Genomic DNA, 14339 nt, shown 5'->3' with positions numbered 1-14339 from the left:
CAAAGTAGATTTCACACAAAGAGCCATTTTTTTCCACGACGGTGAATCCTCATGGTGAATTAAGATTTCTAAAGCAATAGTCAAGTCAAACTCAAATGATATGGGGCCAAGTCCGTGGACTCAAAAGCCCACTCTAAAGAATGTAATATTTGCTTCCCATGGGGTCGGAAACGGTAATCTATGTCCTTTATGCTGCAGACGAGGCTGGTATAAAAGGAGAAAAATATATTCTTTTGCTCCGGGCCTACTTTACGGCAATCAAAGGAGACACCGCCAAAACTCAGTTGTCCCACATAATAGAATTGCAAGCAAGAGGGCCGAAGTGGTCAATGGAGACTTATATTTACGCATAATCATATTTTTAGCTCCGTGCATGAAATGTGTAAAAACGCAAGAGCTTGATTATTTAATTGACGAGTTAATTAATTTTTTTTTTCTTTTTGGGACTGAAAAAGTTCTTGAAAACAGAATGAAGACACACGTTCTGTTGTGCTGGGAAAAGTTTTTTTTTTTTTACCCCCCCCCCCCCAAAAAAAAGTTCAGCGGCACAAGTGGAATCGCGCACGGCTGTCCCAATATAGAGTTTGGTTAAGTGCGCGACAGTTTGTTCTGCAGCACAGAACCGCCTGAATGGGGTGAATAAACACTAAAGCAAGCAAACAGAAGAAGATGATGCCTCTTTTGCCACCAGCCCTCGTGCGTAAAGGCAGAAAACAAAGTAGAGGGGGGCGAAGAAAACAAGATAGTTGGATCTCAATTGAAAGCGCGAGTCTTTGAAGTGAAAGTTGATATCAGAGGGATTCTTCTAGGTCGTCTGAACGACGTTGATGACACGGAAAGCCTTTTGTTACCGATTTGTTGGGCTCCTCTCTATTGGGCTCCCTTCTATTGGGCCGTCTAAAGCTTTTAGTTCCACTAGTCAAAATGGACAAGAACTAACTGGGTCGCGTAAAAAAAAGAGAAAAAAAAGATTTTACATTCAGTGCTGAAGGTGAAGGATAGGCAACGCTTAAAGGAGCCTTTTCCGCGGAAGGAGACAGGCGGGAGTTAAAACATCAGCGGCAAATCATTTTTTTAGGCCAAAATATTTCTGAATTGGTTCTTTGCTGCAGACAGATCAAAGAGAAATGATCCTGGATTTATTTAGTGGAATAAAACTAGCGTGCGTGTGCTCTGTGCACGAGGGCCGTGACCTTTAGGGAGTAATTTATGACTGTCCAAAGACGCGGAGTCGGGGAGGCAGGCTTGTTTAAAAGAACACTCCGACAAGCCTGAAACTCCGAGGACGAGATATAAGGTTTTTGGGTTACAGGAACCTGATTGCTTTAATTTGAACAGTGAAAATCCTGCCGCGAAGATTCTGGAACGGCTGAGTTTGAACAAGTGATCCTGTTGGGTGCAATCATCAGGGCTTCCCTAACTTCGGCTGAGTGACAAGCAACAATCTGATATCATCCCCGGGGTCAAGAATCAAGAACAGGTGTGTGCCTGTTTGTGTGTCTGTGTGTGTGTGTGTGTGTACTCGTGTGTGTGTGTGCGTAAAAATGTTTTTCCCCTACTAAAACATACACCACGCCTGATTATTTTACAGATTATATTATTCGAAAAAGACGCGTCTTTCAAATTAAAATTAGAATTAAAAGAGGGGTGGCAGAAGGAGGGGTGGGGGGTGGGTACCAAAACGCAACAAAAAAGAAAATGAAACCATTTTCATGTCTTCCAGGGCCCTCTCACCGCCTCTGCTCCAGACTATAAGGCTCGCTTGAGTGTGAAATATCATTTCTTTGTAAAATAAAGGAGGCGTTAATCCTACTTCCGGAAACTGTCCGGCATTATTGAACAAAACCCTTTTAATAGGGGGATTAGCAGTCTCGGAGTAAAAGCCTCACCCCCACCCCCTCTACTTCTTGGTCTTCTTCTTCACCCAACCTCCCCCCGCTCTCCTCCACGCCCACCCCACGCTCCACCACCACCACCATCAGCACCTCAAACACCAACCAGGTCATAATTATCAGGACTGAAGTGGCCGAAGAATTGGCACTGAAAATAAAGAGGAAGACGGAGGGACAGGTGCATTGGAGCCGCCAGGACCAAACCGGAAAGGCAGAGCTGTTAATGGTGAACTGCGAACGCTGGTTTATAATGATGCATTCAGGCTGCACTAAAGTGGAAATAGCCCTCATATTAACACCCAGAAGATTAAAAGTTACAACTATTTTTCTGTTTTATTAGCGTGCCTTGCGTATTAAAGAGAACTTAAATGAACATTACACTTTTTTTCTTCTATTTTTTCAAACGAATGGCAAACTGGAGATGATTAAAACATTTAGAATTTCATCTCAGAAACCTTCAAGGTTGGAACGAAAGACTAGAGGTGTCGCGATTTATGCCAATTTAAAACTATCACCCAGTTTGATACTTGATTTGTCCTTGTCGGCAGCAAGTAGCCCCCAGAATGCGTCAATGAGACCCCCCACTCTCCACCCCAACTTGGATTTTAGGATTACCGTCATCGGCGAGAGTTCAGGAAACGAAGTTATTTCACTTCCACAGACGAGCGGACACCCTCCAACGCGAATCAGCCCCCCCGGCAGCCTATAGACCCGAACACGGTTTTCTAACAACCTCTATATTATACGACAGAATGTGTCACATACTTCACACCTGCACTCTGAATAGCAGCTCCCTTTCAGCGTGTGATACGCCTGTTGGCCTTGGGCTCAATGCAGCTGCATGAATGAATCAGGGAGCCGCTTATTTCGTCTCTTTTGATCCCAGATCTCCCTCTCTCACTTGATTTTGCAGTCTCAGCTGAAGAGCCGCAGCCGCGACGACTTTTTTCAGCGGTGATCTAGACGGGAGGACTTGTTGCTGCAAACATATGGATGAAAATATTGTTGGAATCGGATTTTGAATAGGAGGGCTCTGGGGTCAATGTTTTACGCTTCACTATAGTACAAACAGTAATTTGATGGCACGCGACTGTTCCTCCTGCCCATAGGGCAACTAGACAAAAGTAAACTGGAAGTGATTAAAGATGGCAAAACCAGTATGGATGCTTATTGAGGTCATGCGTCGTTTAAAAAACGGATCGGTTTTATGTTGTATTACCCCACAAATCTGTCTCACAAATGTTCAACTTTTGCAGGCCTTACATTTAATTTTTCTTTAAAAAAGAAAAGTTGAGATAGCCACCCCGCAAAAAAAAGAACCAAAAAGAAAATAAATTAATGAAAGAAAGAAAGAAAAGGCGAATGTGGCTCACAAACAAGCAAATGAACCGTTTAGGACAAAAAAAAAAAAAAAGAAAAAGAAAAAAAAAACCCTCCCACTGATTTAGCCAGTGTCATAATGGCAAAAGTGCGTTTATGCGCTCAATAAAAGTGACAGTATATCATCATATATCAAAATAACACAGTATTACGGGATGCAAATGCTGGCAGTCTTATGAATCATTGGTTTATCTGCACTATTTCACACGTCAGATGGGGAAATATGTTCCAAACAGACAGGCAAATGCACAGTTTGAGAAGAACCATAATGCATGGGATCATTCCAGCAAGTATCGAAGACTTTGGGTCATTTCGCCACCTCCCGCAGGAAACACATTACGCCTCTCATATTTACATACTCTTTAATATTTGTCAAACATTCATAAATTATAAACTAATGAAATGTTCGACGGTCCTTGGAGATGAAACTAATGAAGACATCGACTTTTGCTTTTGACACATCTTTGTTAGGTTTAATACCATTCTGTCTATCACGCTCTATTAACTATTATTGTACTTGTGTCAGGCCACCGCTGACACGTTACGACATCGGGATCACCTGCTGGAGGTGGGCACGCCGTGGGGTATAAATGGCCTCCATCTATAATCCAGCAGCCTGTATAAAAGTGTTAAATGCTTCTGGGTTTTTTATTTTAACGAAGAGAAATGTACAGCAGCACAAAATTGCACAAAAATAGCCCAGAAACATGCGGTAATTATCGAAAAGGAAACATTTAAATAGGAACTCTACGAATTTTACGCACATGTGTGCAACGCGTAAATGTTTTAATCGATTATATAGATTTTTGTTAGCAAAAAACTTGAGTTGCATCCAAAGAAAATAGACAAGAAAGAGAATATGGATAGCTGGAAATATTAATGGCTCGAACATTGTGTTGTGATTTCATTTGGCCGAGGTCAGCTTTTTCCCCTAATCTGTTAGTGTTGTTTATTTTTCCTTTATTTAGCCCCAAATTCTGAAAAAGGCTGCTCCACACCCCCCTCATGAAAATACAAGAGTGGAAATAACCGCGATACAGCAACTTGGAATACTTTGAAATTCAATGAACGGGATCTATTGTCGCGGCAACAATATAGATCCTTGGAGACGTGTTTATTTGACAGAGCAAATCCCCGCCGTGTCAAGGTTGTCATATTCCTCTCGATGTCCAATGCAAATGCAGCGCCATAATCAGATGCAGCAGCATGACGCATTTATTACTTTGTCAATCATTTTGATGCGGCGGTACTGAAACAAAGCGAAGCCGCGTCCGGTAATAGAATTAAAGAAAACCCTTTCAGCAGCTGGCAATTTCAGTTTGACGCGTAAACCATATGTAGGCTAAAGTCCCTCACTCTGAGGGGTCAGTGGGTCTTTATCTGTCAGAGAAATACTGTTCACGTCAGGCAGCAGCAGTGATTTACTAATAATGCATTTCAGGCAATAATTGTCGGTGAAACTTTCCAATTTGAGAGGTTATTTATAGACCAGAAATATAATAATATCGTATAATATCGTTGAACCTACAGATTCGTGTTCTTGAGTTGTCTTTTTTTTTTTTTTTTTAAAGCGGATTAACCAAGATTTTTTTCCACGGTTTTAATAATAAGTCGACTACTGTGACATTCTCTGAGCTAAGGCTATTTTCATAATACTGTAGCCTAGGAAACTGCTCACAGCACCGCAGAAGTGAGCCTTTTTTACCTGAAGCATTTCAATTAAAAACAGGATTCAATCCTCTTCAGGAGGAGCTATTTTTATTTTTTCCATATTAAGAAACAAAAGATCATTGGAGAAACAAACGAGCCAAGAACACCCCCCCCCCCAACGTTATTTCACACGGGGCTACGTGAATGATATGTGAAAGTGTGTTAAGGGCTGTCAGAACATCAACCTCCGAGTTCTTACCCGACGTTAAGGCTGTCTAATTTCTAGGTATAATTAACTTTATGCTCAAAATCAATTGTTTCCTGTACGCAGTCAGGGTCCAGGACTGCAAGCAGCGAGAGGCCTATTTGAGCATGTGAGAAAGCAGGAAGCAGCCCTACCTGCCACTCATTAAGTCCACAAAAACTCAATACAAAGAGGGGGGAAGAAGGATTAGACCTGCTCGTTATACCTGCCGCGCAATTAACACTACTTATTCTGCTAATCCTTCTGTTCTAGAAATAATTGAACTTGCAATAACAATACGGGGAAAAAACACGAAGGAACCACTGCCAAATTGTGTCCACAAAAAACATATTTTGGGAGAGTTGACAATTTATAACAATCATTTGTTTATGATATTTCTGTCATGAATTTCTGTTTGAATGAGGACGTGTGAGGGGCTTCCTTTTAGGAATCTTCAGCATCACGAAGCGGCTCCGACCACCTCCCCTGCAGGAGCGGAGGTAGCTCAGTCTTTGTGTTTTAGGTGAATCGGGGCGCACTTGAACCGAGAGAGGACTTGACCTTTGCCTTTATGTTTCCCTCCCCTCCACTCAATGTTTGTCTAAATCACAATTGTCTTTTGTGCGTGGACATGCGCTGCCGTGACACGTTCCATTCAGCGCCTGGCTGTCAGACGGATGGGAGAGGAGGCCATGGCGCATAGGTGTTTGGAAACTTTTTTTGGAGGGGGTAGCGCGGGGGAAGGGGTTTAAAGGGGGCTGGTGTGAAATGAACAGAACAGTGGACAGAAATCTTTACGAAATTGTCCGAATCTCCCTGAAACGGGTGTGAGATTCCTCGTGTGGGTCTGAGCAGATTTAAAACCGTTCCGGGATGACGCGTCGCGACGCGCAGGGATTGACTTGTCACCACTCGTGTCAGCGAGGAGATGTGCCCAAGTCTCTGCTGGGTGCACACATGAGGGTCAGCGGCGCTTGCGAAGGTGGGATTCTTTCAGGTTACTGTCATTGTTCTGGGGAGACTTGACTGCAAACAAGCGCCGCAGAGCGCAGTGATGTGACGCAAAGGACGCACGAGGCCCATTAACACAGCTAAATCACGAAAATCGATCGGATTAATAAGTAAATAAACATCATTCCACTCTATCCTGAAGTGAAAAAAGTCAACAGGGTGGCTTATAAGCGTAATGATAACAGCTGAGATACGGAAACAGCAGCAGAAAGAATGCAGTGGCTTCCCAATTACGTTAATAAATCCACATATTTGAGAGAATACTAAAGAACCGCTGGGGCTACCAAATCACAAAATAATTGATGAAGAGGAAAGGTAATGGTATTTTGAAAAAGTAACGACTGCGCACAGATATGCTTTATATTCAGGCAGTTATTTTTATCGTAGAGCGTGCTATCAGGGAAAAAACGCGCCCGAGCCGGTTGCCAACTGGCTTTTGACAGGTTATAACACTCTGGATGTCAGTTTTCACAGTGTCTTTTATTTGTGCGCCGCAGTTACGGGAGCAGCACTGGCGCACTAAACTGCGGGAAAGTTGCTTGGGAGCGATAGAAATAACTGTTAAAGAGGGAGCGCTGATTCTGACAGGGGGAGTGATTGTGGTTGCTCGCTGCTTAGCAGGGACGTCTCTGTTCATCACAAAAATGTTGATAATTACACCTGTGAGTGTTTGAGGCGTTTCTATTCAGAGGTCTCTACCTGTATTTAAATTCTAGTTGAAATGTGATGAGGTAAACACGGGTTAAATGAAATATATAACTATCAGGTGATTATTTCTAACTTTTATGCCACAAATACTTTTCGTTGTGATTGAATAACCCTAAAAAACAAAGAAAATCCCTTTAACACATGTGTCGGGAACAAGTGTCAGCCCCTAAGAGCAGCTATTGCACTCTTCGCATGGCTCACTTCTCTGGTTTCCATCAGAAGTGAAAACAAGCTTCCCGGATTATTGTAATTAATCATCTTGTGCAGATTTAAATTTTGGACTCTTGGCGGCTTTCAGGGCGCAAAGACACTGTGCGGAATTTCCAGCGCCTATCATTTAGCTCACACAACGAGCTGCAAATTGAGTCTTGGCTGACACCTTCTGAGTCATATTTTCACTTGCTATTCCCTCCTTGCTCAGTGATTACAGGATCCTTTGGGCAGACCGGCGGAAACGGCAGATGAAGTTGTTAGATCCTCTGCACAAAAAGCGTTTCTTTTTGCTCATACAGTCGAAGAATGCACAGCTCTCAGCATCTGGCCAGCTAAAATCATTATTTTCCACGGTGGATGACAGTGGATGGAGTATAATTCCTCATTTCTTGACGGGCAATCAATTACTCTGTCTCTGCTTTTAAAAAGTGAGGCTCTGGGGGCGGGAAAAAGGAGACCTTGTCATCTCTTTCTCGCCATAACTTTGTCCTTTTCTGTCTGCCGATCAAAAGGCCTCTGACATTAGTGTCCCTGAGATTTACATTGTTGGGATGATTGGGCCACAAAGCAGAAAAAAAGTGCGGTCTATCAGACATGTCAGAGGGAGAGGAGAGAGTCTGAGAGGAGGCCTGGGTGGCTATTTAATAACGCAACTTTTTACAGCTTTTTATAACTTTTTACACCTACAGAATTTTACAGCTTTCAACTGTGGCCAACTCCGTTTTGTCAAGTCATTATAACATTTCTGTGATGAGTGTCTATATTTGCAAAAAGAAAATTAAAAAAAGAAAATCCATTTCCACAAACTATTCTTTGACAAAGGGAGTCTAAGTGCAATTCTTTCCCCCTGAGTTCTGCAAGATCTGAGCGCCTCGACCGCTGCAACCTGCTGCTCCAACAAAGACTGTCCTAGTGGTAAAGCATCTGATGTGGCTGGAGCTCCGACCTCGGCAGAATAAATATTGGTATTCATCTGAGAAATGAGGATTTGAACACGGAGACAAAACCCGACGGAGGAACACACACACCAAAAAAACGCACAATAGGAGCATTGTCCCCGCGCTTTGAAATTCTGATTCACCATATCATAACCCCCGCGAGGAAAAAAACATCAATATCTCCGCGGAGAGGACAGGTTTCTATGGAAAAGCAAGGAATTTTAGCCCATAACAGATCTGTCTGATGAGACGGAGGGTGGGTCAAAGGGATCAAAGGCTCGGTTTAAGAAGCCTTTTTTTTTGCGTAAAGGAAGAAAAAAAGTTGTTGACTTGTGAGTGTTGGGGAACCATGTGTCCGCAGGCTGTCTCTTTCTCTGAAGGTGCAGGGCCGTAGCGAACTCAACCATTTCGTGCACCACTAAATCTCCTCACGCTCAAAGGGAATTCTTTAATGTTCATTGTGCGGCGTTACGGGATCAGCAGGCAAAGATCTCTGGCATCTTTAATGAAGACGCGTCGTTGCTTGATTTACAAGCACCATCAGCCACGAGCAATATAATTAAAGTCATATTAAACCTTTTTCACGAGCTGGTTATGGCTGAAACGTCTCAATTCGGAGGCCTTATGCGCATTTACGCCCTTCCCTGTCACACAGGCGTCCGAGAAACAAGACCAAAGTAAACAGGAGACTAGTCCCTTTGTTGTGCCAAAGGCAGCTGCCCGGCCCCTCTTTTATCCCGGAGCAGACTGACCGCATCCTTCCCCGCTGCCCCCTCACCAACCCACTGCACAAAAAGAGAGGGATGTTCTGCTTGCATGGGTAACACTGTCGCTGCAGCCCTGAGCAGTCCTCCAGCTCACCATTGAAAGGAGTGGGAGTAGTGGACACAGTCTGATCTGAGGAGCACAAAGGCTCTCCGTAGAGTCCCATTGGAGTGAAAGGAATGAAGGGGCTGGACATCCCTGAAAGAGGTTCGGGAGCTTTAGGGAGAGAACGGAAGTTTTGTTGTTGTGCTTGATTTCCTCTGGAGTGGATGGACAAGTAAAGTCACGCAAGCTCAATCTAAACTGCAGCAAAAGACAGTGCCCTTAATTCTAGTCGGTGTCGTTTTAAGACTTGGAAGCTGCTGATTGGTGGAATATCAGCTTTTTAAAGTGTTGCATTCATGTTTCATTTTTTTTTTTCAATTCAATTTTATTTTGGGCATTTAGGAAACCCAGTTTTTGACTGGGAGGGTCTTCCAAGGTTTTACATTTATTAATGTGTAACTGTCTTGAAGCCTAATGGTTTAACCAGAAAATAAATGAATAAAAATAACAATGATCAACATTTCTGTTGTCGGTTGCACAAATAAAAATATTTGTTGTAGTAGTTGATTACTGTCATTAGATTTCACCATTTTCCAATCGCTAATAATTTGTTCTAACTGAGAAATTTGTGCAAATTGCTGATTTGGAATTTAAGTAAAAATAAAATGATGTTCAAATTCATATTCATGCAGAAATGTATAAAAAATTAAATGTGCAAATTAAGCCTTTAAAATAAAATCACCCATTAAAAATTCAGCACAAAACAACAGTCAAATAGAACATTTGAACCTAATTTAAAGCCAATTGTTTGTTTATGGCCGACAATGAGACGAATCAGATATGAAACTGTTGCCAGGCAGACATGGGAACGGCAGGCCGGTCTGCCCTCGGGGAAGTCCCATGCTGGCAGGGTTTATGTGGAAATACACACACTTTCAACGGGGATTGAATATGACCTACGCGTTTCAAAATGGCCTCCTGATTTATACCCATCGAGGTTTAAAGGGTCTGTGGCGTCTGCTGAAATAGAGGTGTTGACAGGCGCACTTGACAGCTTCTCCCTCATACTGTTTTAATGTTGCTCCTGCCGTCTTATGTGCTCTAACCTGGCATTCTGGGCTCATGTTGCTTCCACTTCCTGTCCGGATCGTCACGTGTGAACGCATCTTGCATTTTACAGAAAATGTCTCTGCTGGTTGTTGAGTTGCAGGCGTTGCGGTGGGACAGGAAGTGCAGATCGGGCTTATTGCTCCACTAGAACCGGCAATGTGGTGCTGCAGAGAAATTCACTCCGCCTGAGAATCCCCTTTGAAGGCGCATTCCAAAGGTCACAGTGCAGCCACCATGTAGTCACAGCATTTCATCCCTGTGAACATTTGCGTTGGCACCGCCCCGAGGCCTAAAGCAACACACTCGGGATTTCTCAGGCTATAGTTAGCGAACGGCCGGCTCCACCGACCGAGAACGCCGCTGATGTCAGTGCAGCCAAGTCTCTGATTGTGGAACATTGAAATCAGGCGGATTTGTCACCTGATTGTGTTTCCAGCTCGTCCTAAGTGCGCGTGATCGACATTCACTGTGAGTGTGCTCACACTCCAGGCACAGCAGGCCTCGCACACATTGTGTAAATAAAAGGGGAGCCTATATTTTGCTGCCAGGTTATTCTTGATTTAACCGTGGGCTATTTTAAATCAGTGCACACGCTGTGAGGGTTCACACACTTTTAAAGTCTCTTGTTTTATAATGACATCATATTCAGGCTTGTCATTCAGACGCTTTAGCATGGGAAACATGTAAACCCCAATGTTGGCTATATATCAGCACGCTCGGTTTGACATTTACAGTCGACCACCATCTTGTGTAAATATGAGATTACTGTTGTCAAATATTTAAAGCCTTGTAAAACAGCGAGCTATTTATAATGTGCCCTCATCGCCGCCGCGCTATCTGTGCGATAGGAAGAGTTAAGAGCCTGACACGTGCACAGTAAACACGGATAGAGTTGTAAATGTGTGCAGCGTTGAGATGCCAACAGAACCTAGTTATGGCAGGAAACCAGGAGAAATGTCAGTGGAGAACACGTCACACATTTCATAAATTTGAATCAAAGGTCTTGAATATATTTAGATTACCAGCTGTTATTTGCACAATGTTCCTTTATAAAGAGGCCAGCTGGGTAATCAACCCATCTATGCTCCGATGTTCCACGCTTGTTTCCCATGAAACACAAACTTTCGATATTTTCCCTCAGTCAAAATGCTGTTTACTATTTTGTTCATAAATTTTAACTATAAAATACCTGCACATGTGTCTCATATTCAAAGTCCTCCCTTTTGTTCCATTGCTATTTTATTTTGAATTGTATTGTGTTGACCAATATGGGGAAATGATTTGGATATTTTACTGAATGTACCAGCAGCACTGAAAGATTTGTTGCACGGGAAATAACTGAAAAACCTCCAAAACCAGCGACTGTGTGATCAGACACACACACACACACACACACACACACACACACACACACACACACACACACACACACACAGTAATGCTGAACACATGGTGGCTGGACATGAAGACTGAAAGCAGTGTCCTGCTCAACTTCTGTTTCCCACCACAGGGAACTTGACATGTGGGACTGGAGGCTCCATGCATGGCTGCCATGCATTGGCCCTTACATTTTGCACATGTAGGTAAACAATCCTGCCTTGTCTGCCAAGAGGCCGGCGTTTATACATGGGTGCAAAACATGTGTTGCGGCCAAAGTCTCCACAAAGGTCACCAAGCCACGCTTTGAACACTTCAAAGACGGGAGATGAGACTGTTGCTTTTAAGTTTTATGGCAGGTGTAAGCAGGGGTTGCTGACCAGCCCAGGGTGGTCTGCTCCCTGGTCTGCTGGTGGCTAGCATGACAGAGACGGTGGTGGTGTGCAGAGGGCCAAGACGTTGGGGGCAGGGGTGCAACCAACTGACCAGCTTGCTGAACCTTCTTCAAGCAGCCGGCCACCTTTGGAGTCCAAGGATCTGAAAAGGTTTCTGGGAGCAGACTGGACACCAGCAGACGTCCACTTCAAGGGTCTCTGGTTACAGAGGACCTCAGCAGGGTGTGTCTGAGGCCTGTGTCAGTCCCATTTGGAAACAGATACATTGGCAGCAAGGCTGCCGGGGCCTGATGACCATACCATGGAGTGACCACAACACCGCACCCTCCCCTGACCGAGCAGAAACAGACTCCGGAGCAAGTTCAAAGGATCGGAAGAGGTCTTGCCAAAGTTCATTTGCTGGAGTTCATTCATCTCCACACCTGATGCGGTTCACTGCAATGAGCTTCATGTGTGGACTCTTCTCAGTTCAAAATGTGAGGCTTCAAAGAGTCTGCAAAATGAGTCATTCTCGCGTCCCTGAAGCGCTGTCCACTTCATTTATTAATGCGCCGCCATCTGCTTCCCTTAATAGTTTCTTTTATTACTTTATTAACAGTGAATATAGTTTCACCAAGTCTGGGTTTTTTGTGAGAAACGCTATTGATTTTGTCCCTGTCCCGATAAAACAAATGACTTCGCTAACAAACATGCTTCTGCCCCACTCTGCAAAAATCTGGGTTCTGAGCTCCAAATTTGCGCAGTTGGATGTGCTTTGGAACACCGCATTATGAACATTGAACCCAACACAAAGTGGCTTAACAGCTCCTCTGGCGACAGATGCGGCTAAATAGATCATTTCGCATGCTTTACAATATCCATAATTATCTGAACTCGGTACAAGGTGCGGCGCGTTTAGTTGATGATCGCTGAATGACAGATCTTTAACGGCCCCCTTCCCTTCTCCTTCAGATAGATGGAGACCCACGTGCACATTGAGAAAAGCCATTACGGGCCCAGGGTGAGGCAGGTGTGTTTGCAGCACTTCACAGATGGCTGGGAGCCTTGTTAATGGGAGAACAGTAAACACCAGAAAAGTTTTAGCTCTGAGCCGGATTACCGGCGCAGCTGACTTGCCGAGGCCGTTCGAGGTGAGTTCAGTTCACCCACAGGACTGTAGTGATACCTCAGATATTCAGCACATAGTTTACAGGCATACTGAGGGCATTTACAGTTTTACTTCTGTCCCTCCTCCAGTTACCTCTTGCCCATCCAGCATGGTGTTGCTGGATGGGCAACACCCTCATTCCCTGTTTTCGACTAGATTGAAATCTGTATTACTGGTTAATAATTGCTAACACGGAGAAGGGATATGCATGCTACAGTGCAGAAGGCAATCTCTTCAACGTACGAGTGTCCAAAACCCTTTGGTCTCTGCTTCCAACCATCAAGACGGCATGAGGAAAAAGTGCAAAAACTGGGATCATGGCAAAGCACTTTGACTGCACCCTCGTTCTCCATAACAAATATAAACAGCTCATTCCAGACTGAAGATGGGAGACATCTTATCAGCTCAATATTAATTGTTTCCTATTAAAATGGAACATTTTGCAACACCCAGAGAAACATTATCCTCCTGGAGAGTGAGGCTTCTTCCCATTTCACTACGGCGCTCAGACGCTGCGGCGAGATGATTAAAAGAGCATTACCTGAGCTGGGTGATTCCCTGAATGAGCTATGCTAAATTGGTTGTTTTCTGCGTCGTGATTAATCGATCTTCCAGGACCACATTTCAACACGCTTTGTTTTTCTGTCCCCAGTCATCACCTATTATTAAAGACAAATTCCCAATATCTCTCTGGGAGTCCAATTAAGGATTTACATTGTGACAGTATTTTTCACTTTAATTACTATACATATTGCACGCTTGATGTATTTCCTTATTTATCAAACAATGCAAAGGGATGGAATTCATCAAGTAAACAGATAGTTAGATTCTCTAATTGCAGCTTCCAGTTTGGCTGTGCAAGAAAAAAAACATCGGCTGAACAACTGAATCATTTCTTCTCTGTAAAACGACGATGCTGCACATCCTTAGCAAAAAAAAAAAACCTTGAAAAGAAGAAAGCGTTGGCAAAATCCTGCTGACTGTGTCAGAACCAGATTTTTATACTTTTACTTTAAATGCTTATCGGTAACCGTTACTATTAGGACACTGGTGCCGGACTCACATTGACCTGAGGCCGGTCCACCTGTTTTCACTACCAATGTAGCTAACATACTCGTCAGCATTCACCAAGCCCATAAAAACCTTCTGTCCCCAAATAACTGCTCTCTTTTCTCTCTTGTCTGTCTGCGGGGAGAAGGAGGAAGGCTGAAAAATGCAGATATTCTGAATAATCATCACATATTTGGAAGCAAATGTAATAATAAAACTTCCAGGCCTGTGACGCTGATTGGTGCCCTGGAAGCAAAGCCTGCAGTAGTTTAAATCTACCCATGGCATTAATGCCCAATTTTCATGCATCTATACCGGCTCCTTCGTGCGACCCTGCAAATATCCTCTGGGCCTTTTCATTAGTCTACGAGGCCTTAGTGCGAAGGCTCTCCAGTTAATTTGCCCCGGCAGGAC

The 14339-nt window shown here is 43.7% G+C and overlaps 1 long non-coding RNA gene across 1 annotated transcript; it reads left to right on the top strand.

The window, feature by feature from the left end:
• Nucleotides 1-592: 592 nt before the first annotated feature.
• LOC130514162 (uncharacterized) lies at nt 593-2265 on the top strand. Its single transcript, XR_008946941.1, has 2 exons — nt 593-1480; nt 1724-2265. It is a non-coding gene; the product is annotated as an uncharacterized LOC130514162 (long non-coding RNA).
• The last annotated feature ends 12074 nt before the right edge of the window (nt 2266-14339 follow it).

The sequence above is a fragment of the Takifugu flavidus genome, chromosome 17 (genome assembly GCF_003711565.1).
Source record: "Takifugu flavidus isolate HTHZ2018 chromosome 17, ASM371156v2, whole genome shotgun sequence".
NCBI classification, from domain to species: domain Eukaryota; kingdom Metazoa; phylum Chordata; class Actinopteri; order Tetraodontiformes; family Tetraodontidae; genus Takifugu; species Takifugu flavidus.
Note: the sequence above shows the minus strand (reverse complement) of the source record. Positions and strands in the feature narration are given on the sequence as shown.